Here is a 27,260-nt window from a genome sequence, read left to right as displayed (position 1 = left end):
CCATCCTGTCACATAGTTGCCATATCCTTTTTTTTTTGTGATGAGAACATTTAAGATCTACTCTCTTAGCAAGTTTGAAGTATATGATACCTTACTATTAGCTATAATCACTATGGTGTACATTAGATCTCCAGAACTTATTCATCTTATAACTGGAAGCTTGCACCCTTTGACCAATATCTCCCCATTTCTTTCACCTCCCTGTCCCTGGTAACTACTACTATATTGTTTCTCTGAGTTCAGCTTTTTTAGTTTTAGGTTCCACATATAAGTGATACTGTGCAGTATTTGTCTTTTTCTGTCTGACTTATTTCACTTAGCATAATGCCCTCAAGGTCCATCCAGGTTGTTGGCAAATGGCAGGGTTTCCTTCTTTCTCATGGCTGTATTATATATATATAACACATCATCTTTATCCATTAATATGTTGACAGACACTTAGATTGTTTCTATATATTGACTATTGTTAATGATGCTGCCATCGAACATGGGGGTACACATGTCTCTTCAAGATCCAGTTTTCTTTTCCTTTGTATATATACCCAGAAGTGGGATTGCTGGATCATATGGTAGTTCTATTTTGATTTTTTTTGAGGAAACTCCATACTATTTCTTATAGTGGGGTGGTGACTCTACCAGTTTACATGCTCACTAGCAGGGCCCAAGAGTTCCCTTTTCTCCACATCTCACCAACACTTGTCTCTTGTCTTTTTAATGATAGTCATTCTAAGAGGTGTGAGGTGATATCTCATTGTAGTTTTGATTTGAATTTCTCAGTGTATGAGGTTTCTAGACAGTTTTGGGGTTTGGTTTCTCAGTGTGTGAGGTCTCTGAGTTCCTTGAGTGTGTCTGTGTCCCTGGATTTAATGTTTCTGAGCTGTTTGGGTGTCTGTATCCCAGGGTGTGAGATCTCTGCATTCCTGGGGAGTCTGCATCATGGTGTATCTGGGCTGTTGTCAGGTCTGTATTCACATTATGAGTTATCTGGCTATTTGGGGGCCTGTATCACTGGTTTGAGGTGTCCCAGCTATTTGGTGTGGTCTGTGTGCAGGATTGGAGGTCTCTGGACTCTGGGGATTTTTGATTCAGGATTTGTGGTCTCCGAATTCAGAGTGTGAATTCTCTGTGTCAATATGTGAGATCTATGGGCTGGTTGGGATCTTTGTTCTTGAGAGGGCTGAACTGGTTGGCTCTTTCCCAGGGTGTGAGATCTCTGGCTGTTTGGGAAATTGTATTCTTGGTGTATGGTCTGTGAGATAATTTTGGGTATCTGTCAAAAATATATCTGTCTATATGTCTCTAAGATATTTCTGTATCTATTTTTGGGTTGTGAGGTCTCAGGGGTATTTAAGGAGTCTGTATTCAGAGTGTGAAGTTCCTGAACACTTGGGTATCTGTGTTTGATGAAGTGAATCCCCTGAGCCATTTGGAAGTCTCTGTTTATGAGCTTTGTGAGTATCTTTGTTTAGAGTTATAGATCTCTGAGAAGTTTGGGAGTCTGTGTCCAAGGTGTGAGCAGTTTGAAGGTCCTCATCGCAGAGTATGAGGTCTCTAAGTTGGTTGTCTCTGAATTCACTGAGGATCTATTTTACAAGATTTGAGTATAAGGAAGTTGCCTTCTGGTTGTGAGGCCTTTCAAATTTATGAGGGTCTGTCTTTTAATGTTTGAGTCTGAGGCATTTGAGGATCTGTATTCAAGGTGTATAGCCTCTGAACTATTGAGGGTCCATGTCCCAAAGGGTGAATTTGTAGTATCTGGGGGCTTATGTTTAGAGTGTTTGTTCTCAGAACTCTTGGGTTTAATGTTTGAATCTGAGGTATTTAGGAATTTGTGTTCAGGGTGTGGGGTCTCTGTATTCACTGAGGCCTGTTCCCCAAGGTTTGAAACTAAGGTGCATTGGAGTCAGCATTCAGAGTATCAGTCTCTGGATTTTTTTTAAGTTTATGTATTTATTTTGAGAGAGAGAGAGATAGAGAGAGAGAGGCAGAGAGAGAGAGAGGGAGAGAGACAGAGACTCCTAAGCAGGCTCCACACCATCAGCTCAGAGCCCAATGTGGGGCTCAAATTCACAAACCATGAGGTCATGACCTGGGCTGAAGTCAAGAGTCAGATGCTCCACTGATTGAGCCACCCAGGCACCCCTCTCTGGATTTTTACTGTGTCTATGTCCTAATGTTTGAGTCTGAGGTATTTGTGGGTTCATATTCAGAGCACAAGATCTCTGATATTTTTAAGAGTATGAGTTACAAGGGTTGAGTCTGAGGTATTTGGGGGACAGTCAGTGTTCAGGTTGTTTGGCTTTTCAAATCTTTGATGGTCTGTATTTTAACGTTTGAATCTCATGTATTTGGATATCTGTATTCAGGATACAAGGTCTCTGAACTATTGAGGTTCCATGTCCCATAGGATGAGTCTGTAGTGTTTGGGAGTTTTTTTTCAAAGTATTATTAGGTCTCTGAACTCTGAGGCATCTGGGTTTTGATACTTGAGTCTGAGGTTTGGGGATCTATGTTAAGGCATTATGGTCCTTGGACTCTTTGAATATCTATGTCCTAAACTTTTTAAATCTCAGGTAGTTAGGGATCACTGTTAAACATGTGAGGTGTCTGAACTTTTAGTTTCCTTTCCTCAAGGTTTTAGTGTGAGATGTTTGAGGTTGGTATTCAGGGTTTGTGATCTCTGAATTTTTAGAGGGTCTGTGGCTCAAAGTTTAAGTCTATAATATCTGGGGGCCAGGATTCAGGGTATGAGGTCTCTGAAATTGTTGAGACTATTTCCAGGTTTTGAATCTGAGGTATTTTAGGGTCTCCAAAGGGTAATGACTGATGTTTTAGGGTTTATGTCAGAAGTTTGAGTTGGAAGTATTTGGGGTCTGAATTCAGGATGTGAGTTCTGTATACTCTTTGTGGCTCTGTGTTCCAAGATTTGAATCTGAGTTATTTGGGGATTTGTTTTCAAGGTGTGAGGCCTCTGAACTCTTTGATGATTTCTGTCCCAAAGTTTAAGTCTAAAGTACTTGTGTTCTGTGTACAGGGTGTGAGGTTGCTGAACTCACTGAGAATCTTTGAGCCTTAAGTATTATGTGGTATATGTTCCGGGTGTGATGCCTCTGAATATTAAGTCTGTGTCACAACTCTGTTTAAGTTAGAGATACTTAGGGGCACCTGGGTGGTGCAGTAAGTTAAGCCTCTGACTCTTGATCTCAGCTCAGGTCATGATGTCACTGCTTGTGTGTTAGAGCCCCACATCAGGCTCTGTGCTGATGGTGTGGAGCCTGCTTGGGATTCTGTCTCTCCTTCTCATTGCCCCTCTCCCACTCATGTGCACGATGCTCTCTCTCAAAATAAATAAATAAACTTAAAAATTTTAAAAAAGTTAGAAACATTTAGGGGTCTATTTTCAAGGTTTGATGTTTCTGCATCTGTGAGTGTCTGTGTTCCAAGGTATGAGAGTGAGGTAACTAAGGGTCTGTGTCCAGAGCTTGAGATCTCTCAACTTGTTAAGCATGTCCCAAAATTTGAGTCTGAGTGAATCTGTGTTCACAGTGTGAGGTCTCTGATGTCTGTGAAGTTTGCATTGTAAGGCTTGAATCTGAGGTACTTGTGGGTAATACTCAGGGTATGAGATCCCTCAGGTTTTGGGGGGTGGTCTGTATTTTAATGTTTGAATTTGAGATATTTTTAGGTTTGTGTTCAAGGTGTGAAGTTTCTGAGCTTTTTTGAGGGTCTGTACCAAAGTTTGAGTCTGAGGTATTTGGGGGATCTGTGTTTAGAGTTTGAGGTGCCTGAACTTTTAGATGGTCTTTATCTCAATATTTGAGTCTGAAGTATGTGGGTCTGTATTCAGGGTAAGAGGTCTCTGGATTCATTGGCGGTATGTGCCCTAAGTTATAAGTTGAGGTTTTTAGAGGTTTGTATTCAGGGTTTGAGGTCTCTGATCTATTTGAGGGTCTGAGTCCCAAAGTTTGTATCTGAGGTCTCTATTCAATTTTTGAGTCTGAAATATTTGGGGTTCCATATTCAGGATGTGTTTTGCTTGAATTCATTGAGGTCTGTGTTCCAGTGTTTGAGTCTCAGGTATGTGGGGGGTCAGTTTCAGGGTGTGAGGTCTCTGAGGTTTTATTATAAAACCTTTGTTCCTGTTTTAGCATGAATTATTTGATGTCTGAATTCAGGGTATAAAATCCATGATATTTAGAAGGTCTTTTCCAATTTTTAGCCAGAAGTAGTTGTGGTTTATGTTCAGGATATGAGGTCTCTGCACTCATTGAGGGTCTATGTCCCAAGGCTTGAAACTGAGGTATTTTGGGGTCTATGCTCAGCTTATGAGAGTCCTAAAATATTTGAGGGTCTATATTTTAATTTTTGAGTTCAATATATTTGGGAATTTTATTCAGGGTATGAGGTTGCCGAGTTATTTGAGGTTCTCTGTCCCATGGTATGCATCTATAGTGTTTGGAGGTCTTTTTCAGAGTGTTAGGTCTCTGAATTCTAGGGGATCTGTGTTTAATGTTTGAGCCTGAAGTATTTGGAGATCTGTGTTCAGCTGATGAAGGTTCTGAATTCTTTGAGGATATATCCCAAGGTATTAGTTTGACGTATTTGGAGTCTGTGGTCAGAGTTCCAGATCTGTGAAATTTTAGAGGGTCTGTATCCCAGTATCTGAGTTGAGATACTTGTGGGTCTATGTTCAGGGTGTAGTTCTCTGTACTCTTTGAAGGTATGAGTCAAAAGGTTTGAATCTGAGGTACTTATGTGTCTGTATTAATGGGGTGGGCCCTCTGTACTATTTGAGGGTCTGTGTTCCAAGGTCTAAATTTGAAGTATTTTCTTGTTCACATTCAAAGTGTGAAATCTCTGAGTTGTTTGGGGGGTCTGTGTTCCAAGTTTTGAATATGAATTTCCTGAGGGTCTGTTTTCTGTGTGTGAAGTCTCTGATTTCTTTGGCATGTGTGTTCCAAGGTTTGCACTTTAGGTATTTTGAGACTTGTATTCAGCGTGTAAGCTCTCTAAACTTACTGAGTTGTGGTTTCCAGAGTCTGATGTGTTTGGGGACAGCATTCTGGGTGTGAGTTCTCTGAACCCTTTCAGAGTCTGTGTTCAGGTTGTAGAGTCTCTTAACTCATTGAGGGTTTGTGTTCCAAAACTAGAAGTCTCTGAACTCTTTGAGGTCAGTGTCTTAAGATTTGAGTCAGAATATTGGGAATCTGTATGCAAGGTGTGATGTCTCTGATATCTAAATGGGGGTCATTGTCCCATGGTGTAAGGATGATGAGCTAGTTAGGGCTTTGTGTTCAGGGTGGAGTTCTCTCTCTGGTTTGATATCTCTGGACTGCCTGGGAATTTTTATATAGCATGAGAGGTCATGATATATAAGGTTTGTATAATTTTTGGAGGTCCATTTAAAGGGTGTGAGGTCTCTGAGTTCTTTGGTGTTCTGTGTCCAGGATATGAGCTCTCTGGGCTGTTCATGTGTTTGTGTCCAGAGTGAGTTTTTGGAGTTGCTTGGAGGTACTGGTGGTTGGATAGTTCTCTGAGGTCTTTGGGGGTCTGTGCCCAGGATTTTAGGCCTCTCCCCTATTTAAAGGTCTTTGTATAGTCTCAGAGGTACATGGAGTATATGTTTATATTGAACTCTTTGGGGATCTATTTTTTAGGTTGTAAGGTCTGGATATTTAGGGGTCTATATATCCTCAGTATCAAATGGCTCAACTCCAAGGGGATGTTGTCCCAGATGTCAGGCGTCTGAGTATGTGTGACCCAGAGCATGATATTAGTTGGCTGTTTGAGAGTCTGTGCCATGGTGTAAAGACTCTTTACTGTTTGAGACTTTCTGTTCTGGGTATGAAGTCTGTGAGCTGCTTAGGGTCCTGTGTTCAGTCCCAGATGTGTGGTCTATGTGTTATCTGTGGATCTGTATCTACATTATGACATCTCTGGGGGTTTCCTTCCATAGCGTAAAATCTCTGAGCTGCTTCAGGGTCTTTATCTCAAGGTATGAGTTCTAGAAACTGTTTGGGGGTCTGAATCAACTCTGGGGCCTGGGGACCTCAAGATGATGGGAGCACATCAGAAAGGTGAGGGAGGCTCTCTGCACTTGGCTGAATACCGGACTGGTCAGGGCAAGGAAAGAAAGCTTTCTGAGGTCTCTGAGGGTGAAGAGGCTCATGTTGGATTCCTCAGAAGGTGGGATAAAGGGGAAGACCATAGTAAAGCAGACCTCCCCCATTCTTGCAGATGTTGTTCCTGGCCTTCAGATGTGGAGAACCCTGGGCCTGGGACCTGTCCCACCTTGACTGACAAGATGTTATTATTATTTTCAGAGGAGCAGATGAGGACTCAGGTAAACTGGGATGCCCTGGCTACACAGCCCTGAGGAGGTGGCTCTGTGGGGAGGGTCAACTCTGTGGGGAAAGCTATGCCACAGGTAACATGCTGACTGGAGAGGGTTTATGTAGGTGTCCACATCTGTTCACACCCCTGGGCCTGTCTCCTTCCCTATCTGTCTGCCATGGCTTGAACCAACCTCTGGGTCTTAAGTTCCAGAGTGATAATACTCTGAGGCTTTTCTCACAGTCCCCATCCCCAAAGGCTTGAAAAGACCCAGTCCCTGCTGTTGGATTATTGGGCTGTGTGCCTGCTAGGGGAGGGAGAGGGGCCCCAGATCGCAATGTTGATAACAAAGCTGAGTATCCACAGTGCTCCATGTTCTGATACTCCACCTGGGAGGGTCTGACTTTGCCCACAATGTCCTCCACAGGTGCCCCATAGGCCCCCTTCAGCTCTTCATAGTGCCCTCTACTCTGCAACAGTTCCAAAATGGGGAATGGACCTGGGATTAGGTCTCACTCCCCACCCACAACTTTTTATGGATCTTGGGGCCTACGTCCTCTGGGCCTCATTACTCCCATATCTCTAATGGGCACAGGCCACTTCTGTGTCTCACCCATGTCTGCCTTCCTTCCCCATTCAGGCCTAGGCCCTGGACTTCTGGGTTAATCCCTAAACCCAAGTAATTTCCAATATGATTCATGTTCTTTTTTTAAAAAAAATGTTTATTTATTTATTTTGAGAGAGAGTAAGGGGGAGGGTCAGAGAGAGAGAGAGAGGGAGAGAGAGAATCCCAAGCAGGCTCCATGCTGTCAGTGCAGAGCCTGATGCGGGGCTCGATCTCATGAACTGTGAGATCATGACCTGAGATGAAATTGAGAGTCGGATATTTAACTGACTGAGCCACCCAGGTGCCCCAGTATGATTCATGTTCTTGTTGGTAAAAGGGTCAGACAAGTCTTCTTTTAGTGGGCCATTCTGCAGGAATCCAACCTTCCTCATCCAGCCCCAAAACACCTGTTCCTTACTCTAGGGCTGAGGGTAGAAGAGAGAAAGGTTAACAAAACATGCTTAAGGGGACAAGGGATGATGTGGGGTGTTGTACATTTTATTTGGGGTGATAGTGAAGAGAGTTTCAAATGAAGTGATGTTTGAACAGAGCCTTGAAAAATGCGCCAAGTGCAGGGTTGTGTAAAAGGTGGACTAGACATGGCTAGCCAGTGCAAAGGCTCTGAAGCTTGATTCTCTTGTGGCAGAAACACTAGGTTCCTCTTTTGGACTTCTGGCTTAAGTCCCGTGGAAGGGGCTCTGAACCACATGCCAGGATGAAGTTCTGAAGCCAGCAGCTGGAAGCTTGGCCTTTGTTTCCTACAAAATATTCAGGGTTTATGGTAATCCATTTCTGGTTGCTGGGATGGGGAAACAGTCTAGAGTGCATAAAGGTCTATGTGGATAGAGTACTCCTTAGAGTGATTGGGAAAGGAGTTGCAGATGGAGCATTTCACTAGTATAATATAGCGGGTTACAAGGAGGGAATGGTCTGCTGTGGGGAGGGTCTGTATTAGACCCATAAACTATAGTTAGGATGGAGAGGGAATCAACACCAATCCTGGTGGAGGCAAGAATCTGGCTCCATCCTCCTGGCTTCTACCTGGGCTTTAAGCAGACACCCACTTTCCAGCTTTGACATTGACCTGTTCTGTGGCCTCCATCATTGTTCTTATCTCCCTCTTCACCCTTTTGTCCACTTTGAATTGGCCTTAAGACTGAGTGTCCAGGGAAGACACTGGCTCTGTGATGAGGGGAACAAAAATCAAGGACGTTCCTGAGCACTGAGTGGTCCTAGAGAACTTTCATGCCCCAGCTCTGCCCAGTTACAGAGCTTTCTGGAAGTTCACATAAGTCTCCCTCCCTCCCTCAGATTCTGGGCTGTCATTGGCTACTGTTCTGCATGGGCATTTTGGTAGCTGGGCTGGTCTTCACGACTTTGGAGGCAGGGTTTTGGTGCTGGAGTGTGAATACATTTTGGAGTTATCTCTGACTTCTCCTTGTCCCCTTACCCCTGGAGGCATCAGCCAACTCAGTCAACTGTAGACATGCCCTGGTGATTTGGGCTGACCTTGTGTGAGGTTCTGCAGTCATATGTTCCCCCGTTCACCCCTAAACTCAGTAACAAGCCCAGCAGGCACTTCTTCCTCCAGTCAGTCATCCCTGAAGTGCATTCATGCATTCAACCATTCTCTTCTTTACCCGAAAAAAAATTGGATTTGGATTTTAGGGGCACTTCATAGAAGTAACTTCATTAAAGAGGAATTTTTCCTTAGTGGGAGAAGCACAGCATGTGGTGCAGGATTCCTGATCTCACGGCACAGAGCCAACAGGGCTCAGCTTGCAACAGTTGGGTGGGATGTAAATGAGGGATGTAAGAATATGGGGGAGAGGGCAAGAAGGATGAGGCAGAAGAGAGAGGGAAGAAGAAACAATAAAAGCAGGAAGGAGAAGGGGTGCCTGGGTGGCTCAGTCAGTTAAGTGTCTTGCTCTTGGTTTCAGCTCAGATCATGATCTTGTGGTTCGTGGGTTTGAGCCCTTGTGTTGGGCTCCTCACTGACAATTTGAAGCCTGCTTGGGATTCTCTCTCTCTCCCTCTCTCTCTGCGCCTCCCCTGCTCTCTCTCTCTTTCAAAATAAATAAAACTTTTAAAAAGCAGAAAGGAGAAATCAAGAGACACCAGAATAAAAGTTCACACTTACTGATGCTTAATATGGGCCAGACATTGTTTTTAGCAATGCACGGCAAAAGCCTAGAAGGAAATGAAGGGGATCAGGGTAAGCCATCTCCAAATATCCCACTTTGGCATAAGAATTATTTTGAGCTGTTGTGGTGTCTTGGTGGATCAGTTAAGAGTCCAACTCTTGATTTCGGCTCAGGTCATGATCTCAGCTCAGGTCATGATCTCACGGTTTGTGAGATGGAGCCCTGTGTCGGGCTCTGCACTGACAGCATGAAGCCTTCTTGGGATTCTCTCCCTCCCCTGCCTATGCTCTCTCTCTCTCAAAATAAATAAATAAATAAACTTTATAAAAAATAAAATAAAATTTCTTAAAAAAAGAATTATTTTGAGCTGACAGACTTTGAGTTCCTGCAATCTCTTATGTGCTTAACAGCAAACCCTTTCTAAAGGACTGAAAAGAACTCAATTATCATAAATACTCTCCCTTGGAGCATCTCTTCTCTTAAGTTGGCACTACATCCAAACGGACATTGTCAAAAGACTATTATGTGAAAAAGAGTGAAGGAAACATAACTCAAAATGGAGTTTGGAAACAATTAAGGGAGGGTTCCCATTCAGGCACCACTTGTTGCAGCTTACTTTACATACCCCAGCAGGAAGAAGGAAGATTATCTCCTTGCTCAGCCATAGTCCAGCTAATGAGAAACCACCACGGCTCAGCCAATGAGAGGCTGCCACAACCTCAAACTCCCACTCTTCTCCAATGAACTTTCATTCACAACAACCCTCCCCAACTCCCTCCTTTATTCTTTAAAAAGCAAGCCCTGGGGTGCTTCAGTAACTCAGTCAGTTAACCATCTGACTTCAGCTCAGGTCATGATCTTGCAGTTTGTGGGTTAGAATCCTGCAATGGGCTCTGTGCTGACAGCTCAGAGCCTGGACCCTGGAGCCTGCTTTGGATTCTGTGTCTCCCTCTCTCTCTGTGCCTCCCCAGCTTGTGCTTTCTCTCTCTCAAAAATAAATAAACTTTAAAAATAAAAAAAAGCAAGCCCCTCTCCTTTGTTCCTGGACCTGCCTATGGTTCACCATAGTTTGCATGTCCTGAATTGCAATTTCTCTGCTATTCCTGAATAAAATAATTTTTGCTGGTTAAATAGATGGCTATTTTATTTTTAAGGCTGACAATTAAATCTCTAATCTATTCTAAGAGCCCATGTAAAGTCATTTGCTTTTCCCTAAGTACCCTTTCTCCTCCTTCCTTTCTCTTGCTAACTTAAGTATATAGACTCCAAATTCGAGCCACCCCTTTGAGTTACTCACCACTGAAAGCACCCAAGTATATAGGATGCATGTGTTAGTAATTTCTGTTTTTCTCTTGTTAATCTGCCTTTTATGAGTCTAATTTGTAGGAACCAAGGTGAAGAACCTAAGAGGTAGAGAAAAAATTTTTCTTCCTCTTATAGAAACTGTACCATACATTAAATGGTATTCTTGAGTGTGGAACTCTGGGTAATTTTCCAATAAATAATTTTTCTTTGTTTTATTATTTACTTGCATTTTCCTAGTTTACATTAATCAGTCTTCATGCTGTTTATACTTTTATTTATTTATATTTTTTGTACACAGTATAGTTTTAATAAGTTTATCATAAGTCTATATCCACAGGCTTCTACACAAAAGTTTACAAACACATATATCTGAATGAAGACGTTACTTGAAAGACACATTATACACAGGGTAACGTCAAGACCTTCAACACAGGATATTCACATATGCTTCCACACTAATGTTTATGAGCACTTTTATCTAAAAGAAGGAAGATGTTACTTGAAAGACTTTTTATACACAGTGTAATTTCAATGAGTTAAGCATATGGCTAATCCCATATGCTTCTGCCATTTTGTTTACAATGAAAAAAAAATATTGTTCTAAAGGCTCATTTTCTTAGTCTAACTATTTCAGTGTAGTGTTTTGATATCTTTGTCAAGTTTGAAATCAGTGAGTGAGTGTGGAGGTTCCTCAGAAAATTAAAAATAGACCTACCCTATGACCCAGCAATAGCACTGCTAGGAATTTACCCAAGGGATACAGGAGTACTGATGCATAGGGGCACTTGTACCCCAATGTTTATAGCAGCACTTTCAACAATAGCCAAATTATGGAAAGAGTCCATCAACTGATAAATGGATAAAGAAATTGTGGTTTATATACACAATGGAGTACCTCGTGGCAATGAGAAAGAATGAAATACGGCCCTTTGTAGCAACGTGGATGGAACTGGAGAGTGTGATGCTAAATGAAATAAGCCATACAGAGAAAGACAGATACCGTATGTGTTCACTCTTATGTGGACCTGAGAAACTTAACAGAAACCCATGGGGGAGGGGAAGAAAAAAAAAAAAGAGGTTAGAGTGGGAGAAAGCCAAAGCATAAGAGACTCTTAAAAACTGAGAACAAACTGAGGGTTGGTGGGGGGTGGGAGGGAGGGGAGGGTGGGTGATGGGTATTGAGGAGGGCACCTTTTGGGATGAGCACTGGGTGTTGTATGGAAACCAATTTGACAATAAATTTCATATATTGAAAAAAAAGAAATCAGTGAGTGAGCAGGGGCAGTATTTACAGCAAAAGGAAGATTTGAGATGCAGTATTCACTGCTGGTATGGGGAAGGATTGCAGAGGGGATAGAAAGTCAGCAAAATTCTGCAAGTGTTCTGGAAAATACCAAGGCAATACAGGCAAAACACAGGTCCCTAAGAAGAGATTGTGCATTGTCATAAGTTACTTTATTAAGGCTTCATAGACTTTTCCCCAGTTTTGGTTCTAGTGGCTCATTTGATTAGTTCATAGTATGCATAGGCAGTATGATTTGTGACCAATGCCAAGATCATAGGTTCAAGCCTCATCTACAGCACTTTTTACTTTCTGAGCAGTTCTGAGGATGTGATCACCTGGATCACTTTTCTTGCTTTCTGCAAGGCTATAGATTGACAAAGGAAAAAATAGGAAATCAGTACATAGTGAAATGGTTAGACCCAACTTTTCCCCCAACAACATCTGTAAAGCCATAAGTAGAAAGTGAACAATACCAGTTGTTATAGCACTGAGTTATGAATTATGGGATTCAATATGATCACTCCTAAAATAAAAATGGAAGTGAATGAAAATTATTAGGGGAAAAAAACTATGAGAGAGAAGACTGTTGGACTATTTTGGCAAAGGGAGAGATCGTGATAGATGCTTTGAACTAAGTGGATGTATTGAACATGGAAAGAATTGGGCATATTATACAGGTATTTGGGAAGCAAAATGGACTGTAGTCAGCAAGGATTTGGTCTTGGGGTGAAGGAGAGGTAGGTGTAAAATGTTGAGAGCAGGTTTCTGTGCTGGGAAATAAGATGGGTGATGGTGCCATTCATTGATATGAATAATACTAGAAGAGGACTATTTTGTAAAGAATTACAAGATAGAAATTTTTCTCAAAGGGCTCATGGTCTAAATAGAAATTGGGATGAGGGATTTCTCTTATGACCTATAGTTACATATCCCTATGAGTTTGAGACCCTAATCCTCTATACTCCTCATATACTCAATGTCACAGGCTCTATAGTTCCAGTATTGTTTTCAGTATATGCCTTTCCTTTAGAAATATGTACATAGAAAATACATGAATATAGCCTAATGCAGAAGTTTCAAATGATATCTAAATGTATGGACTACATTAGGCTATTATCACCTACCCCATTCTTCCCCACCTCACAAGTGACGGCGGGGGGGGGGGGGCAGTTAAAGGTGTTTTATTCCAGACATTTTTCTCTGCTCTCACACATCACACATGCATGCAAACACACAAAGAAGGTCCCACTATGACCATTACCCACTTGTACCCTGTTAATGATATGTCATGGAGAAATCCTGGCCAGTACAGATTGGTCTGTTTTTCAGTTCACTTGTGCTCCATGGTATAACATAAATGCACATCACTCTTTTACCTTCCCATGTGCACTTTTGGCTACTAATAGCCACTTAATGTGTTTTTTTTTTATACCAGTTTTCTCCTTTCTTGTGCACATAGCTCTCTCTCTGTGTGCGAGGGGGTTTATTACACATTTTTACAAGTAGGATTGCTTGGTCAAAGAATTCAGTCATTCAGCAAACCCTTATTAAGCAGCTACTATGTGGCTAGGGTTTATTCTAAGAGTTAGTGAAAATTAGTGAACAAAACAGACAATATCTATGATGGAGTGACCATTTTTTTGATCAATGCTGAGACACTATTGTCTCTCACTGGTGTAGGGAAGTTAATACCTGTTTACTGCTATCCTAAATACCACTCCTGGTTGGGGTTTTGCAGCTGACCAAAAGTATTCAAATGATCCAAAAGGAGGCAGGAGAGAGGGAATAAAATAGATAAACAAGCATTAAAAAATCCAAAATAAAACAAAAACCAGAGGGAGCAAACAGAACAACTTCACTTTCCAATAACCTTATAGCCCTGAACACAATCCTGTCAATTATTACATTAAATGTTACTGGTATAAGCAACTCAATAAAAACATAGAGATGCATAGACAAAAGCAACGCCCTACTAAATGCAACACACAAGAAACGTACTTTAAATATAAAAATACAGAGAGTTTGAAAGTAAATAAATGGAAAAGGTTATATTATAGACACAAAAACATAAGGATGAGGCAAATGCCCAACACTGTGCTTCTGTGGATCCATCCCTCTGACGGGACTGCCTCCCTCCTAGTGCTGCAGGGCTCCTCCTGCAGGGGACCACCAATGGCAAAGCGAGCTAAGCCTGCCCCTCCCGCCCCTGTGCACCTTGAGTATCCACCCTGGCTAATACACCATTGACCAGATCCCATCGAAGCAGCACCACAAGCCTGGAAGTGTGCAAGTAGCCCAGATAGGGGCCACAACACTCTACAGTGAGTCCTACCCCTGGGAGAGGGGAAGATAAGGTACACACCAGTCTGACTGTGGCCCCTGTGGTGGGGGCTGACTACAGCCCTGCCCACCAACACAAGTTACTCCTGACAGCACAGGGGAAGTGCCCTACAGTTTGGAGCTACTGCAGGCACTACCCAAAATGACAAAACGGAAGAATTCTCCTCAAAAGAAACTCCAGGAAGTAGCGACAGCCAACAAGTTGATCAACAACGATTTAAGCAATATAATGGAACAAGAATTTAGAATAATAGTCATAAAATTAATCGCTGGGCTTGAAAAAAGCATAGAGGACAGCAGAGAATCTATTGCTACAGAGATCAAGGGACTAAGAAATAGTCATGAGGAGCTAAAAAATGCTATACATGAGGTGCAAAATAAAATGGAGGTGGCCATAGCACGGATTGAAGAGGCAGAGGGGACAATAAGTGTATTAGAAGATATAATTACGGAAAAAGAGGAAGCTGAGAAAAAGAGAGATAAAAAAATCTAGGAGTATGAGGGGAGAACTAGAGAACTAAGTGATGCAATCAAACGGAACAATATCCGTATCATAGGAATTCCAGAAGAAGAAGAGAGAGAGAAAGGGGCTGAAGGTGTACTTGAACAAATCATAGCTGAGAACTTCCCTCATCTGGGAAGGAAAAAGGCATTGAAATCCAAGAGGCACAGAAAACTCCCTTCAGACGTAACTTCAATCGATCTTCTGCACGACATACCATAGTGAAATTGGCAAAATACAAGGATAAAGAGAAAATTTGAAAGTAGCTAGGGATAAACAGGCCCTAATATACAAAGGTAGACACAAAAGAGTAGTAGCAGACCTATCTACTGAAACTTGGCAGGCCAGAAAGGAGTGGCAGGAAATCTTCAATGTGATGAACAGAAAAAAATATGCAGCCGAGAATTCTTTATCCAGCAAGTCTGTCATTCAGAATAGAAGGAGAGATAAAGGTTTTCCCAAACAAACAAAAACTGAAGGAATTCATCACCACTAAACCAGCCCTACAAGAGATCCTAAGGGGGACTCTGTGAGTGAAATGTTGCAAGGACCACAAAGTACCAGAGACATCACTACTAGCATGAAACCTACAGACATCACAATGACTCTAAACCCATACCTCTCATTAACAACACTGAATGTAAATGGACTTAATGCTTCAACCAAAAGACAACCAAATGCTTCAACCAAGACCCATCTATTTGCTGTCTACAAGAGACTCATTTTAGACCTGAGGACACCTTCAGATTGAAAGTGAGGGGATGGAGAACTATCTTTCATGCTACTGGAAGTCAAAAGAAGGCTGGAGTAGCCATACTTATATCAGACAAACTAGACTTTAAATTAAAGGCTGTAACAAGAGATGAAGAACGGCATTATATAATAATTACAGGGTCTATCCATCAGGAAGAGCTAACAATTATAAATGTCTATGCACCGAATACGGGAGCCCCCAAATATATAAAACAATCACAAACAAGCAACCTTATTGATAAGAATGTGGTAATTGCAGGGGACTTTAATACCCCACTTACAACAATGGATAGATCATCTAGACACACGGTCAATAAAGAAACAAGGGCCCTGAATGATACATTAGATCAGATGGACTTGACAGATATATTTAGAACTCTGCATCCCAAAGTAACAGAATATACTTTCTTCTCGAGTACACATGGAACATTGTCTAAGACAGATCACATTCCGGGTCACAAAACAGCCCTTAATAAGTATAAAAGAATTGAGATCATACCATGCACATTTTCAGACCACAATGCTATGAAACTTGAAATCAACCACAGGAAAAAGGGTAGAAAACCTCCGAAAGCATGGAGGTTAAAGAACATCCTATTAAAGAATGAATGGGTCAACCAGGCAATTAGAGAAGAAATTAAAGAATATGTGGAAACAAATGAAAATGAAAATACAATCCAAATGCTTTGGGATGCAGCGAAGGCAGACCTGAGAGGAAAATACATTGCAATCCAGGCCTATCTCAAGAAACAAGATAAATCCCAACTACAAAATCTAACAGCACACCTAAAGGAAATAGAAGCAGAAAAAGAAAGATATCCCAAACCCAGCAGAAGAATAGAAATAAAGATCAGAGCAGAAATAAACAATACAGAATCTAAAAACAACTGTAGAGCAGATCAATGAAACCAAGAATTGGTTTTTTAAAAAAATAAACAAAATTGATAAACCTCTAGTCAGGCTTCTCAAAAAGAAAAGGGATATGACCCAAATTTTCATGAATGAAAATGGAATTATTACAACCAATCCCTCAGAAATACAAAGCAATTATCAGGAATAGTGTGAAAAAGTATATGCCAACAAACTGGACAACCTGGAAGAAATGGACAAATTCCTAAGCACCCACACACTTCCAAACTCAAACAGGAAGAAATAGAAAACTTGAACAGACCCATAACCAGTGAAGAGATTGAATCAGTTATCAAAAATCTCCCAACAAAAAAGAGTCCAGGACCAGATGGCTTCCCTGGGGAATTCTACCAGACATCTAAGGCAGAGATAATACCTATCCTTCTCAAGCTGTTCCAAAAAATAGAAAGGGAAGGAAAACTTCCAGACTCACTTTACTTTGATTCCTAAACCAGACAGAGACCCAGTAAAAAAAGAGAACTACAGGCCAATATCCCTGATGAACATAGGTGCAAAAATTCTCAACAAGATACTAACAAATCAAATTCAACAGCATATAAAAAGAATTATTCACCATATTAAGTGGAATTCATTCTTGGGCTACAGGGCTGGTTCAACATTCACAAATCAATCAATGTGATACATCACATTAATAAAAGAAACGATAAGAAACATATGATCCTGTCAATCGATGCAGAAAAAGCATTTGACAGAATTAAGCATCCTTTCTTAATAAAAGCCCTCGAGAAAGTCGGGATAGAAGTAACATACTTAAACATTAAAAAAGCCATTTATGAAAAGCCCACAGCTAATATCATCCTCAATGGGGAAAAACTGAGAGCTTTCTCCCTGAGATCAGGAACACGACAGGGATGTCCACTCTCACCGCTGTTGTTTATCATAGTGTTGGAAATTCTAACATCAGCAGACAACAAAAGGAAACCAAAGGCATCAAAATTGGCAAAGATGAAGTCAAGCTTTCGCTTTTTGCAGATGACATGATACTATACATGGAAAATCCGATAAACTCCACCAGAAGTCTGCTAGAACTGATACATGAATTCAGCAAAGTTGCAGGATACAAAATCAATGTACAGAAATCAGTTGCATTCTTATACACTAACAATGAAGCAACAGAAAGACAAATAAAGAAACTGATCCCATTCACAATTGCACCAAGAAGCATAAAATACCTAGGAATAAATCTAACCAAAGATGCAAAAGATCTGTATGCTGAAAACTATAGAAAGCTTATGAAGGTAATTGAAGAAGATTTAAAGAAATGGAAAGATATTCCCTGCTCATGGATTGGAAGAATAAATATTGTCAAAATGTCAATACTACCCAAAGCTATCTACACATTCAATGCAATCCCAATAGAAATTGCACCAGCATTCTTCTCGAAACTAGAACAAGCAATCCTAAAATTTGTATGGAACCACAAAAGACCCTGAATAGCCAAAGTAATGTTGAAGAAGAAGACCAAAGCTGGAGGCCTCACAATTCCAGACTTTACCCTCTACTACAAAGCTGTAATCATCAAGACAGCATGGTATTGGCACAAAACAGACACATAGACCAATAGAATAGAATAGGGACTCCAGAATTGGACCCACAAAAGTATGGGCAACTAATCTTTGAAAAAGCAGGAAATACAGTCTCTTTAACAAATGGTGCTGGGAGAACTGGACAGCAACACGCAGAAGAATGAAACTAGACCACTTTCTTACACCATTCACAAAAATAAACTCAAAATGGATAAAGGACCTGAATGTGAGACAGGAAACCATCAAAACCCTAGAGGAGAAAGCAGGAAAAAGACTCTCTGACCTCAGCCACAGCAATTTTTTACTTGACACATCTCCAAAGGCAAGGGAATTAAAAGCAAAAATGAAGTATTGGGACCTCATTAAGATAAAAAGCTTCTGTAATGCAAAGGAAACAATCAACAAAACTAAAAGGCAACCAACGGAATGGGAAAAGATATTTGCAAATGACATATCAGAGAAAGGGCTAGTATCCAAAATCTATAAAGAACTCACCAAACTCCACACCAGAAAACCAAATAATCCAGTGAAGAAATGGGCAGAAGACATGAATAGACACTTCTCTAAAGAAGACATCCAGATGGCCAACAGGCACATGAAAAGATGCTCAACGTAACCCCTCATTAGGGAAATACAGATGAAAACCACACTGAGATACTGCCTCATGCCAGTCAGAGTGGCTAAAATGAATAAATCAGGAGACTATATATGCTGGTGAGGATGTGGAGAAACGGGAACCCTCTTGCACTGTTGGTGGGAATGCAAACTGGTGCAGCCTCTCTGGAAAACAGTGGAGGTTCCTCAAGAAATTAAAAAGAGATCTACCTTATGACCCAGGAATAGCACTGCTAGGAATTTACCCAAGGGATACAGGAGTGCTGATGTAGAGGGGCACTTGTACCCCAATGTTTATAGCAGCACTTTCAACAATAGCCAAATTGTGGAAAGAGCCTAAATGTCCATCAACTGATGAATGGATAAAGAAATTGTGGTTTATATACACAATGGAATACTACTTGGCAACGAGAAAGAATGAAATATGGCCTTTTGTAGCAACATGGATGGAACTGGAGAGTGTGATGCTAAGTGAAATAAGCCATACAGAGAAAGACAGATACCATATGGTTTCCCTCTTATGTGCATCCTGAGAAACTTGACAGAAGTCCATGGGGGAAGGGAAGGGAAAAAAAGTTAGAGAGGCAGGGAGCCAAACCATAAGAGACTCTTAAAAACAGAATAAACTGAGGGTTGATGGGGGGTGGAAGGGAGGAGAAAGTGGGTGATTGGCACTGAAGAGGGCACCTGTTGGGATGAGCACTGGGTGTTGTATGGAAACCAATTTGGTAATAAATTTCATATTTAGAAAAACATAAGGATGCAGTGGATATTATAAACCAGATACAGTATATTTGAAGACAATAAAAGTAAAATGTCATAATGATAAACGGATAGTTCCTTAGAAAGATATAACAATTATACATATGTATGTACCTAATAATAGAGCCTCAATATACATGAAGCAGAAATTGATGGAAACATAGCAGGAAATTTGAACACTCTCTTTATAGTTGATGGAATGACTAGACCAAAAACAAATTCACTAAAGACACAAATGGTTTGAGCACTGCTATCAACCATCTTGACTTAACTGCCATCTATAGAATGCTCCATTCAACAATTGCAAAATATACAGTCTTTTCAAGTGTATATCATCATTTCACCACAAGAGACCATAGGTTAGACCTTAAAGCATATCTTGATAAATTTTAAAGGACCAAGATTATACAGAGCATATTCTATGATCACAGTTGAATTAGATTACAAATCAATTATATGATATATTGGAAACTCCCCAAATCTGGAAGTTAAACAACCTACTTTAAAATGATTCAGGGGAGAGAGGGAAGATGGCGGCGTAGGAGGACGCTGGGCTCACAGCACCTCCTGCTGATCACTTAAATTCCACCTACACCTGCCTAAATAACCCAGAGAACTGCCAGAGGATTAGCAGAACAAAGTCTCTGGGGCCAAGCGCAGACTAGAGGCCCACGGAAGAGGGTAGGAAGGGCGGCGAGGCGGTGTGCCCTCCACGCGGACTGGCAGGAGGGAGCTGGGGCGGAGGGGCGGCTCGCCGGCCAAGCAGAGCCCCCGAGTCTGGCTGGCAAAAGCGGAGGGGCCTGACGGACTGTGTTCCGACAGCAAGCGCGACTTAGCGTCTGGGAGGTCATAAGGTAACAGCTCTGCTCAGAAAGCGGGAAGGCTGGAGGACAAAGGGAGGGAGAGCTGCTGAGCCCCCGGACGACAGAGCTCAGTTTGGTGGGGAACAAAGGTGCTCGCCAGCGCCATCTCCCCCGCCCATCCCACAGCCAAAATCCCAAAGGGAACCAGTTCCTGCCAGGGAACTTGCTCGCTCCGCGCAAACACCCAACTCTGTGCTTCTGCGGAGCCAAACCTCCGGCAGCGGATCTGACTCCCTCCCGCTGCCACAGGGCCCCTCCTGAAGTGGATCACCTAAGGAGAAGCGAGCTAAGCCTGCCCCTCCTGCCCCCGTGCACCTTGCCTACCCACCCCAGCTAATATGCCAGATCCCCAGCACCACAAGCCTAGCAGTGTGCAAGTAGCCCAGACAGGCCACGCCACCCCACAGTGAATCCCGCCCCTAGGAGAGGGGAAGAGAAGGCACACACCAGTCTGACTGTGGACCCAGCGGTGGGCTGGGGGCAGACATCAGGTCGGACTGCGGCCCTGCCCACCAACTCCAGTTATACACCACAGCACAGGGGAAGTGCCCTGCAGGTCCTCACCACTCCAGGGACTATCCAAAATGACCAAATGGAAGAATTCCCCTCAGAAGAATCTCCAGGAAATAACAACAGCTAATGAACTGATCAAAAAGGATTTAAATAACATAACAGAAAGTGAATTTAGAATAATACTCATAAAATTAATCGCTGGGCTTGAAAACAGTATAGAGGACAGCAGAGAATCTCTTGCTACAGAGATCAAGGGACTAAGGAACAGTCACGAGGAGCTGAAAAGCGCTTTAAACGAAATGCAAAACAAAACGGAAATGACGACGGCTCGGACTGAAGAGGCAGAGGAGAGAATAGGTGAACTAGAAGATAAAGTTATGGAAAAAGAGGAAGCTGAGAGAAAGAGAGATAAAAAAAATCCAGGAGTATGAGGGGAAAATTAGAGAACTAAGTGATACACTAAAAAGAAATAATATACGCATAATTGGTATCCCAGAGGAGGAAGAGAGAGGGAAAGGTGCTGAAGGGGTACTTGAAGAAATTATAGCTGAGAACTTCCCTGACCTGGGGAAGGAAAAAGGCATTGAAATCCAAGAGGCACAGAGAACTCCCTTCAGACGTAACTTGAATCGATCTTCTGCACGACATATCATAGTGAAACTGGCAAAATACAAGGATAAAGAGAAAATTCTGAAAGCAGCAAGGGATAAACGTGCCCTCACATATAAAGGGAGACCTATAAGACTCGTGACTGATCTCTCTTTTGAAACTTGGCAGGCCAGAAAGGATTGGCACGAGATCTTCAGTGTGCTAAACAGAAAAAATATGCAGCCGAGAATCCTTTATCCAGCAAGTCTGTCATTTAGAATAGAAGGAGAGATAAAGGTCTTCCCAAACAAACAAAAACTGAAGGAATTTGTCACCACTAAACCAGCCCTACAAGAAATCCTAAGGGGGATCCTGTGAGACAAAGTACCAGAGACATCGCTACAAGCATAAAACATACAGACATCACAATGACTCTAAACCCGTATCTTTCTATAATATCACTGAATGTAAATGGATTAAATGCGCCAACCAAAAGACATAGGGTATCAGAATGGATAAAAAAACAAGACCCATCTATTTGCTGTCTACAAGAGACTCATTTTAGATCTGAGGACACCTTTAGATTGAGAGTGAGGGGATGGAGAACTATTTATCATGCTCCTGGAAGCCAAAAGAAAGCTGGAGTAGCCATACTTCTATCAGACAAACTAGACTTTAAATTAAAGGCTGTAACAAGAGATGAAGAACGGCATTATATAATAATTACAGGGTCTCTCCATCAGGAAGAGCTAACAATTATAAATGTCTATGCGCCGAATACTGGAGCCCCCAAATATATAAAACAATTACTCACAAACATAAGCAACCTTATTGATAAGAATGTGGTAATTGCAGGGGACTTTAACACCCCACTTACAGAAATGGATAGATCATCTAGACACACGGTCAATAAAGAAACAAGGGCCCTGAATGATACATTGGATCAGATGGACTTGACAGATATATTTAGAACTCTGCATCCCAAAGCAACAGAATATACTTTCTTCTCGAGTGCACATGGAACATTCTCCAAGATAGATCATATACTGGGTCACAAAACAGCCCTTCATAAGTTTACAAGAATTGAAGTTATACCATGCATACTTTCAGACCACAATGCTATGAAGCTTGAAATCAACCACAGGAAAAAGTCTGGAAAACCTCCAAAAGCATGGAGGTTAAAGAACACCCTACTAACGAATGAGTGGGTCAACCAGGCAATTAGAGAAGAAATTAAAAAATATATGGAAACAAACAAAAATGAAAATACAACAATCCAAACGCTTTGGGACACAGCGAAGGCAGTCCTGAGAGGAAAATACATTGCAATCCAGGCCTATCTCAAGAAACAAGAAAAATCCCAAATACAAAATCTAACAGCACACCTAAAGGAAATAGAAGCAGAACAGCAAAGGCAGCCTAAACCCAGCAGAAGAAGAGAAATCATAAAGATCAGAGCAGAAATAAACAATATAGATCTAAAAAAACTGTAGAGCAGATCAACGAAACCAAGAGTTGGTTTTTTGAAAAAATAAACAAAATGACAAACCTCTAGCCAGGCTTCTCAAAAAGAAAAGGGAGATGACCCAAATCGATAAAATCATGAATGAAAATGGAATTATTACAACCAATCCCTCAGAGATACAAACAATTATCAGGGAATACTATGAAAAATTATATGCCAACAAATTGGACAACCTGGAAGAAATGGACAAATTCCTAAACACCCACACGCTTCCAAAACTCAATCAGGAGGAAATAGAAAGCTTGAACAGACCCATAACCAGCGAAGAAATTGAATCGGTTATCAAAAATCTCCCAACAAATAAGAGTCCAGGACCAGATGGCTTCCCAGGGGAGTTCTACCAGACGTTTAAAGCAGAGATAATACCTATCCTTCTCAAGCTATTCCAAGAAATAGAAAGGGAAGGAAAACTTCCAGACTCATTCTATGAAGCCAGTATTACTTTGATTCCTAAACCAGACAGAGACCCAGTAAAAAAAGAGAACTACAGGCCAATATCCCTGATGAATATGGATGCAAAAATTCTCAATAAGATACTAGCAAATCGAATTCAACGGCATATAAAAAGAATTATTCACCATGATCAAGTGGGATTCATTCCTGGGATGCAGGGCTGGTTCAACATTCGCAAATCAATCAACGTGATACATCACATTAACAAAAAAAAAGAGAAGAACCATATGATCCTGTCAATCGATGCAGAAAAGGCCTTTGACAAAATCCAGCACCCTTTCTTAATAAAAACCCTTGAGAAAGTCGGGATAGAAGGAACGTACTTAAAGATCATAAAAGCCATTTATGAAAAGCCCACAGCTAACATCATCCTCAACGGGGAAAAACTGAGAGCTTTCTCCCTGAGATCAGGAACACGACAGGGATGCCCACTCTCACCGCTGTTGTTTAACATAGTGCTGGAAGTTCTAGCATCAGCAATCAGACAACAAAAGGAAACCAAAGGCATCAAAATTGGCAAAGATGAAGTCAAGCTTTCGCTTTTTGCAGATGACGTGATACTATACATGGAAAATCCGATAGACTCCACCAAAAGTCTGCTAGAACTGATACATGAGTTCAGCAAAGTTGCAGGATACAAAATCAATGTACAGAAATCAGTTGCATTCTTATACACTAACAATGAAGCAACAGAAAGACAAATAAAGAAACTGATCCCATTCACAATTGCACCAAGAAGCATAAAATACCTAGGAATAAATCTAACCAAAGATGTAAAAGATCTGTATGCTGAAAACTATAGAAAGCTTATGCAGGTAATTGAAGAAGATATAAAGAAATGGAAAGACATTCCCTGCTCATGGATTGGAAGAATAAATATTGTCAAAATGTCAATACTACCCAAAGCTATCTACACATTCAATGCAATCCCAATCGAAATTGCGCCAGCATTCTTCTCGAAACTAGAACAAGCAATCCTAAAATTCATATGGAACCACAAAAGGCCCCGAATAGCCAAAGTGATTTTGAAGAAGAAGACCAAAGCAGGAGGCATCACAATCCCAGACTTTAGCCTCTACTACAAAGCTGTCATCATCAAGACAGCATGGTATTGGCACAAAAACAGACACCTAGACCAATGGAATAGAATAGAAACCCCAGAACTAGACCCACAAACGTATGGCCAACTCATCTTTGACAAAGCAGGAAAGAACATCCAATGGAAAAAAGACAGTCTCTTTAACAAATGGTGCTGGGAGAACTGGACAGCAACATGCAGAAGGTTGAAACTAGACCACTTTCTCACACCATTCACAAAAATAAACTCAAAATGGATAAAGGACCTGAATGTGAGACAGAAAACCATCAAAACCTTAGAGGAGAAAGCAGGAAAAGACCTCTCTGACCTCAGCCGTAGCAATCTCTTACTCGACACATCCCCAAAGGCAAGGGAATTAAAAGCAAAAGTGAATTACTGGGACCTTATGAAGATAAAAAGCTTCTGCACAGCAAAGGAAACAACCAACAAAACGAAAAGGCAACCAACGGAATGGGAAAAGATATTTGTAAATCACATATCGGACAAAGGGCTAGTATCCAAAATCTATAAAGAGGTCACCAAACTCCACACCCAAAAATCAAAGAACCCAGTGAAGAAATGGGCAGAAAACATGAATAGACACTTCTCTAAAGAAGACATCTGGATGGCCAACAGGCACATGAAAAGATGTTCAACGTCGCTCCTTATCAGGGAAATACAAATCAAAACCACACTCAGATATCACCTCACGCCAGTCAGAATGGCCAAAATGAAGAAATCAGGAGACTATAGATGCTGGAGAGGATGTGGAGAAACGGGAACCCTCTTGCACTGTTGGTGGGAATGCAAATTGGTGCAGCCGCTCTGGAAAGCAGTGTGGAGGTTCCTCAGAAAATTAAAAATAGACTTACCCTATGACCCAACAATAGCACTGCTAGGAGTTTACCCAAGGGATACAGGAGTACTGATGCATAGGGGCACTTGTACCCCAATGTTTATAGCAGCACTCTCAACAATGGCCAAATGATGGAAAGAGCCTAAATGTCCATCAACTGATGAATGGATAAAGAAATTGTGGTTTATATACACAATGGAATACTACGTGACAATGAGAAAGAATGAAATATGGCCTTTTGTAGCAACGTGGATGGAACTGGAGAGTGTGATGCTAAGTGCAATAAGCCATACAGAGAAAGACAGATACCATATGGTTTCACTCTTATGTGGATCCTGAGAAACGTAACAGAAACCCATGGGGGAGGGGAAGGAAAAAAAAAAGAGGTTAGAGTGGGAGAGAGCCAAAGCATAAGAGACTGTTAAAAACTGAGAACAAACTGAGGGTTGATGGGGGTGGGAGAGAGGGGAGGGTGGGTGATGGGTATTGAGGAGGGCACCTTTTGGGATGAGCACTGGGTGTTGTATGGAAACCAATTTGACAATAAATTTCATATATTAATATTCAGTCCAAAAAAAATGATTCATGGGTGGAAGATGAAATCATGAGAGAAATTAGAAAATATTTTGAGCTGAACAACAGTGAAAGTGGAACAGATCAAAATTCATGGGATTGAACTAAAGGGATGCTTAGAGGAAAATTTATAGTTTTAAATGATAATATTAGAGAAGAATTATGTAAGGGCACCTGGGTGGCTCAGTCAGTTGAGTGTCTGATTCTTGATTTTAGCTCAGGTCATGATCCCAGGGTCATGTGATCAAGCCCCGCATCGGGCTCTGTGCTGAGTATGGAGCTTGCTTAATATTCTCTCTCTTCCTCTGCCCCTCTCCCCAACTTGCACTCTCTCTTTTAAAAAAAAAAAGTCACCTAAGGTCTCTTCTTAAGAAGATAGAAGAAGAGCAAAGTTAATCCCTGGTAACTAGAAGGAAGGAAATAATAAAGAGCAGAAATAAACTTTATTGGAAACAGTAGAGACAATTAACAGAGCCAAAAGTCAGGTCTTGGAAAAGATCAACAAAAGTGACATACCTCTAGCTAGACTGAATAAGACTAGGAAGAGGAAATACATGACTGATATCAGGAACATACATTAGGTTATCAATGAGACCCTACAGATATTGAAAGGGTAATAAGAAAACAGAATAAATAACTCCCAGCCAACAAATTTGACAATGTAGCCAGGATGCATGGAAGGGGAATTTGAACTGTGATGCAAGCCTAATTACTGCCATGGCTGACTCCTTGGGAATCTTTTGAATGTCCATCAGGTTAAGGCTCGATGATATGCCTTTATATCCCCATTTTGATCAGTCATTAAATGTAGGCCACCCAGGGAAGGTGTGTGACCTTGAGTGAGGCAGCTCTCTGCAGTTGAGACAATCCCATAAGGGGCTGACAACTGTCTGACAATAGAACCCCCAGCACCTGAAGGACTAAGCCCGTCATTGAAGGGGAAGAAGGGTAGTACATCCCAGTGTCCACCACAGGTCCCTTTACGAATGCTTCTTTTCAAAATCAGATCAACACTATTAGTAACATGACAGAATGGGTTCAGGTAAACAGAATTAAAGGTATGATGACTTATGAGAGTAATGGATGAATAAATAACAGAATTAATACCTACCACCCACTGTGCGTCAGGCACTGTGGGAGGAACCAAAAATACTTAGAGAAGATATAGTCCCTGGCTCTGCTCCCAGTGGGAGGAGGCACAGCAGACAGGGTGAAATGAAATCTCACATAAAGTATGTATTATTATAATGCCACAGGAGTGAAGAACGGTGAACAATTTACTCTGCCTTTGGCTACAGGTGGGAGGTGTGTGTGTGTGTGAGTGGGCTGGATTTCTAGAAAGGTTTTAGGTAACATTTTAGCATCTATAAGACCAAGAAAATTTTGTACAGGATGTGGTATTTGAGGTGTACTCTAAACATAGTCCTGATATTTTAATGCAGAGTTAGAATACAGTTTGGTTTAGAAAAATATAATATACACAAAGAGTTCTTCTTCTGAAACAACTGCTAATGGAAGACTGGGTTACTATAAACAATATGTTTTTCCTGGAAATGCTGTTCCTGCCAATTATGTGCTGCATTTTAAAAACAACCATTACAATATCTTCAGGATATTTTTCGCATCAGAAAACATAATGGAAATCTATTATGAGCAAGGCTTATTTAGGACATTTTAGTTTACAGACACTATTTTGGACATGTGCTTAT

The 27,260-nt window shown here is 41.3% G+C and overlaps 1 long non-coding RNA gene across 7 annotated transcripts in view; it reads left to right on the top strand.

Annotated features, from left to right (window-relative positions):
* Window positions 1-27,260, top strand: part of LOC145713622 (uncharacterized) — a 171,952-nt gene that overhangs the window by 122,833 nt on the left and 21,859 nt on the right. Inside the window, exon 1 of one of the 7 annotated variants that reach the window (XR_014136661.1) lies at window positions 6,323-6,343. The exons of the other annotated variants lie outside the window; for them this stretch is intronic. This is a non-coding gene — a long non-coding RNA (uncharacterized LOC145713622). Of the gene's footprint in view, window positions 1-6,322; window positions 6,344-27,260 lie in introns of those variants that run through there. 7 annotated transcript variants of the gene reach the window in all.

This window comes from Panthera onca, chromosome X (assembly GCF_046562875.1).
Source record: "Panthera onca isolate mPanOnc1 chromosome X, mPanOnc1 haplotype 2, whole genome shotgun sequence".
In the NCBI taxonomy this organism is placed as follows: domain Eukaryota; kingdom Metazoa; phylum Chordata; class Mammalia; order Carnivora; family Felidae; genus Panthera; species Panthera onca.
This window is presented reverse-complemented; position numbering and strand designations above follow the sequence as displayed.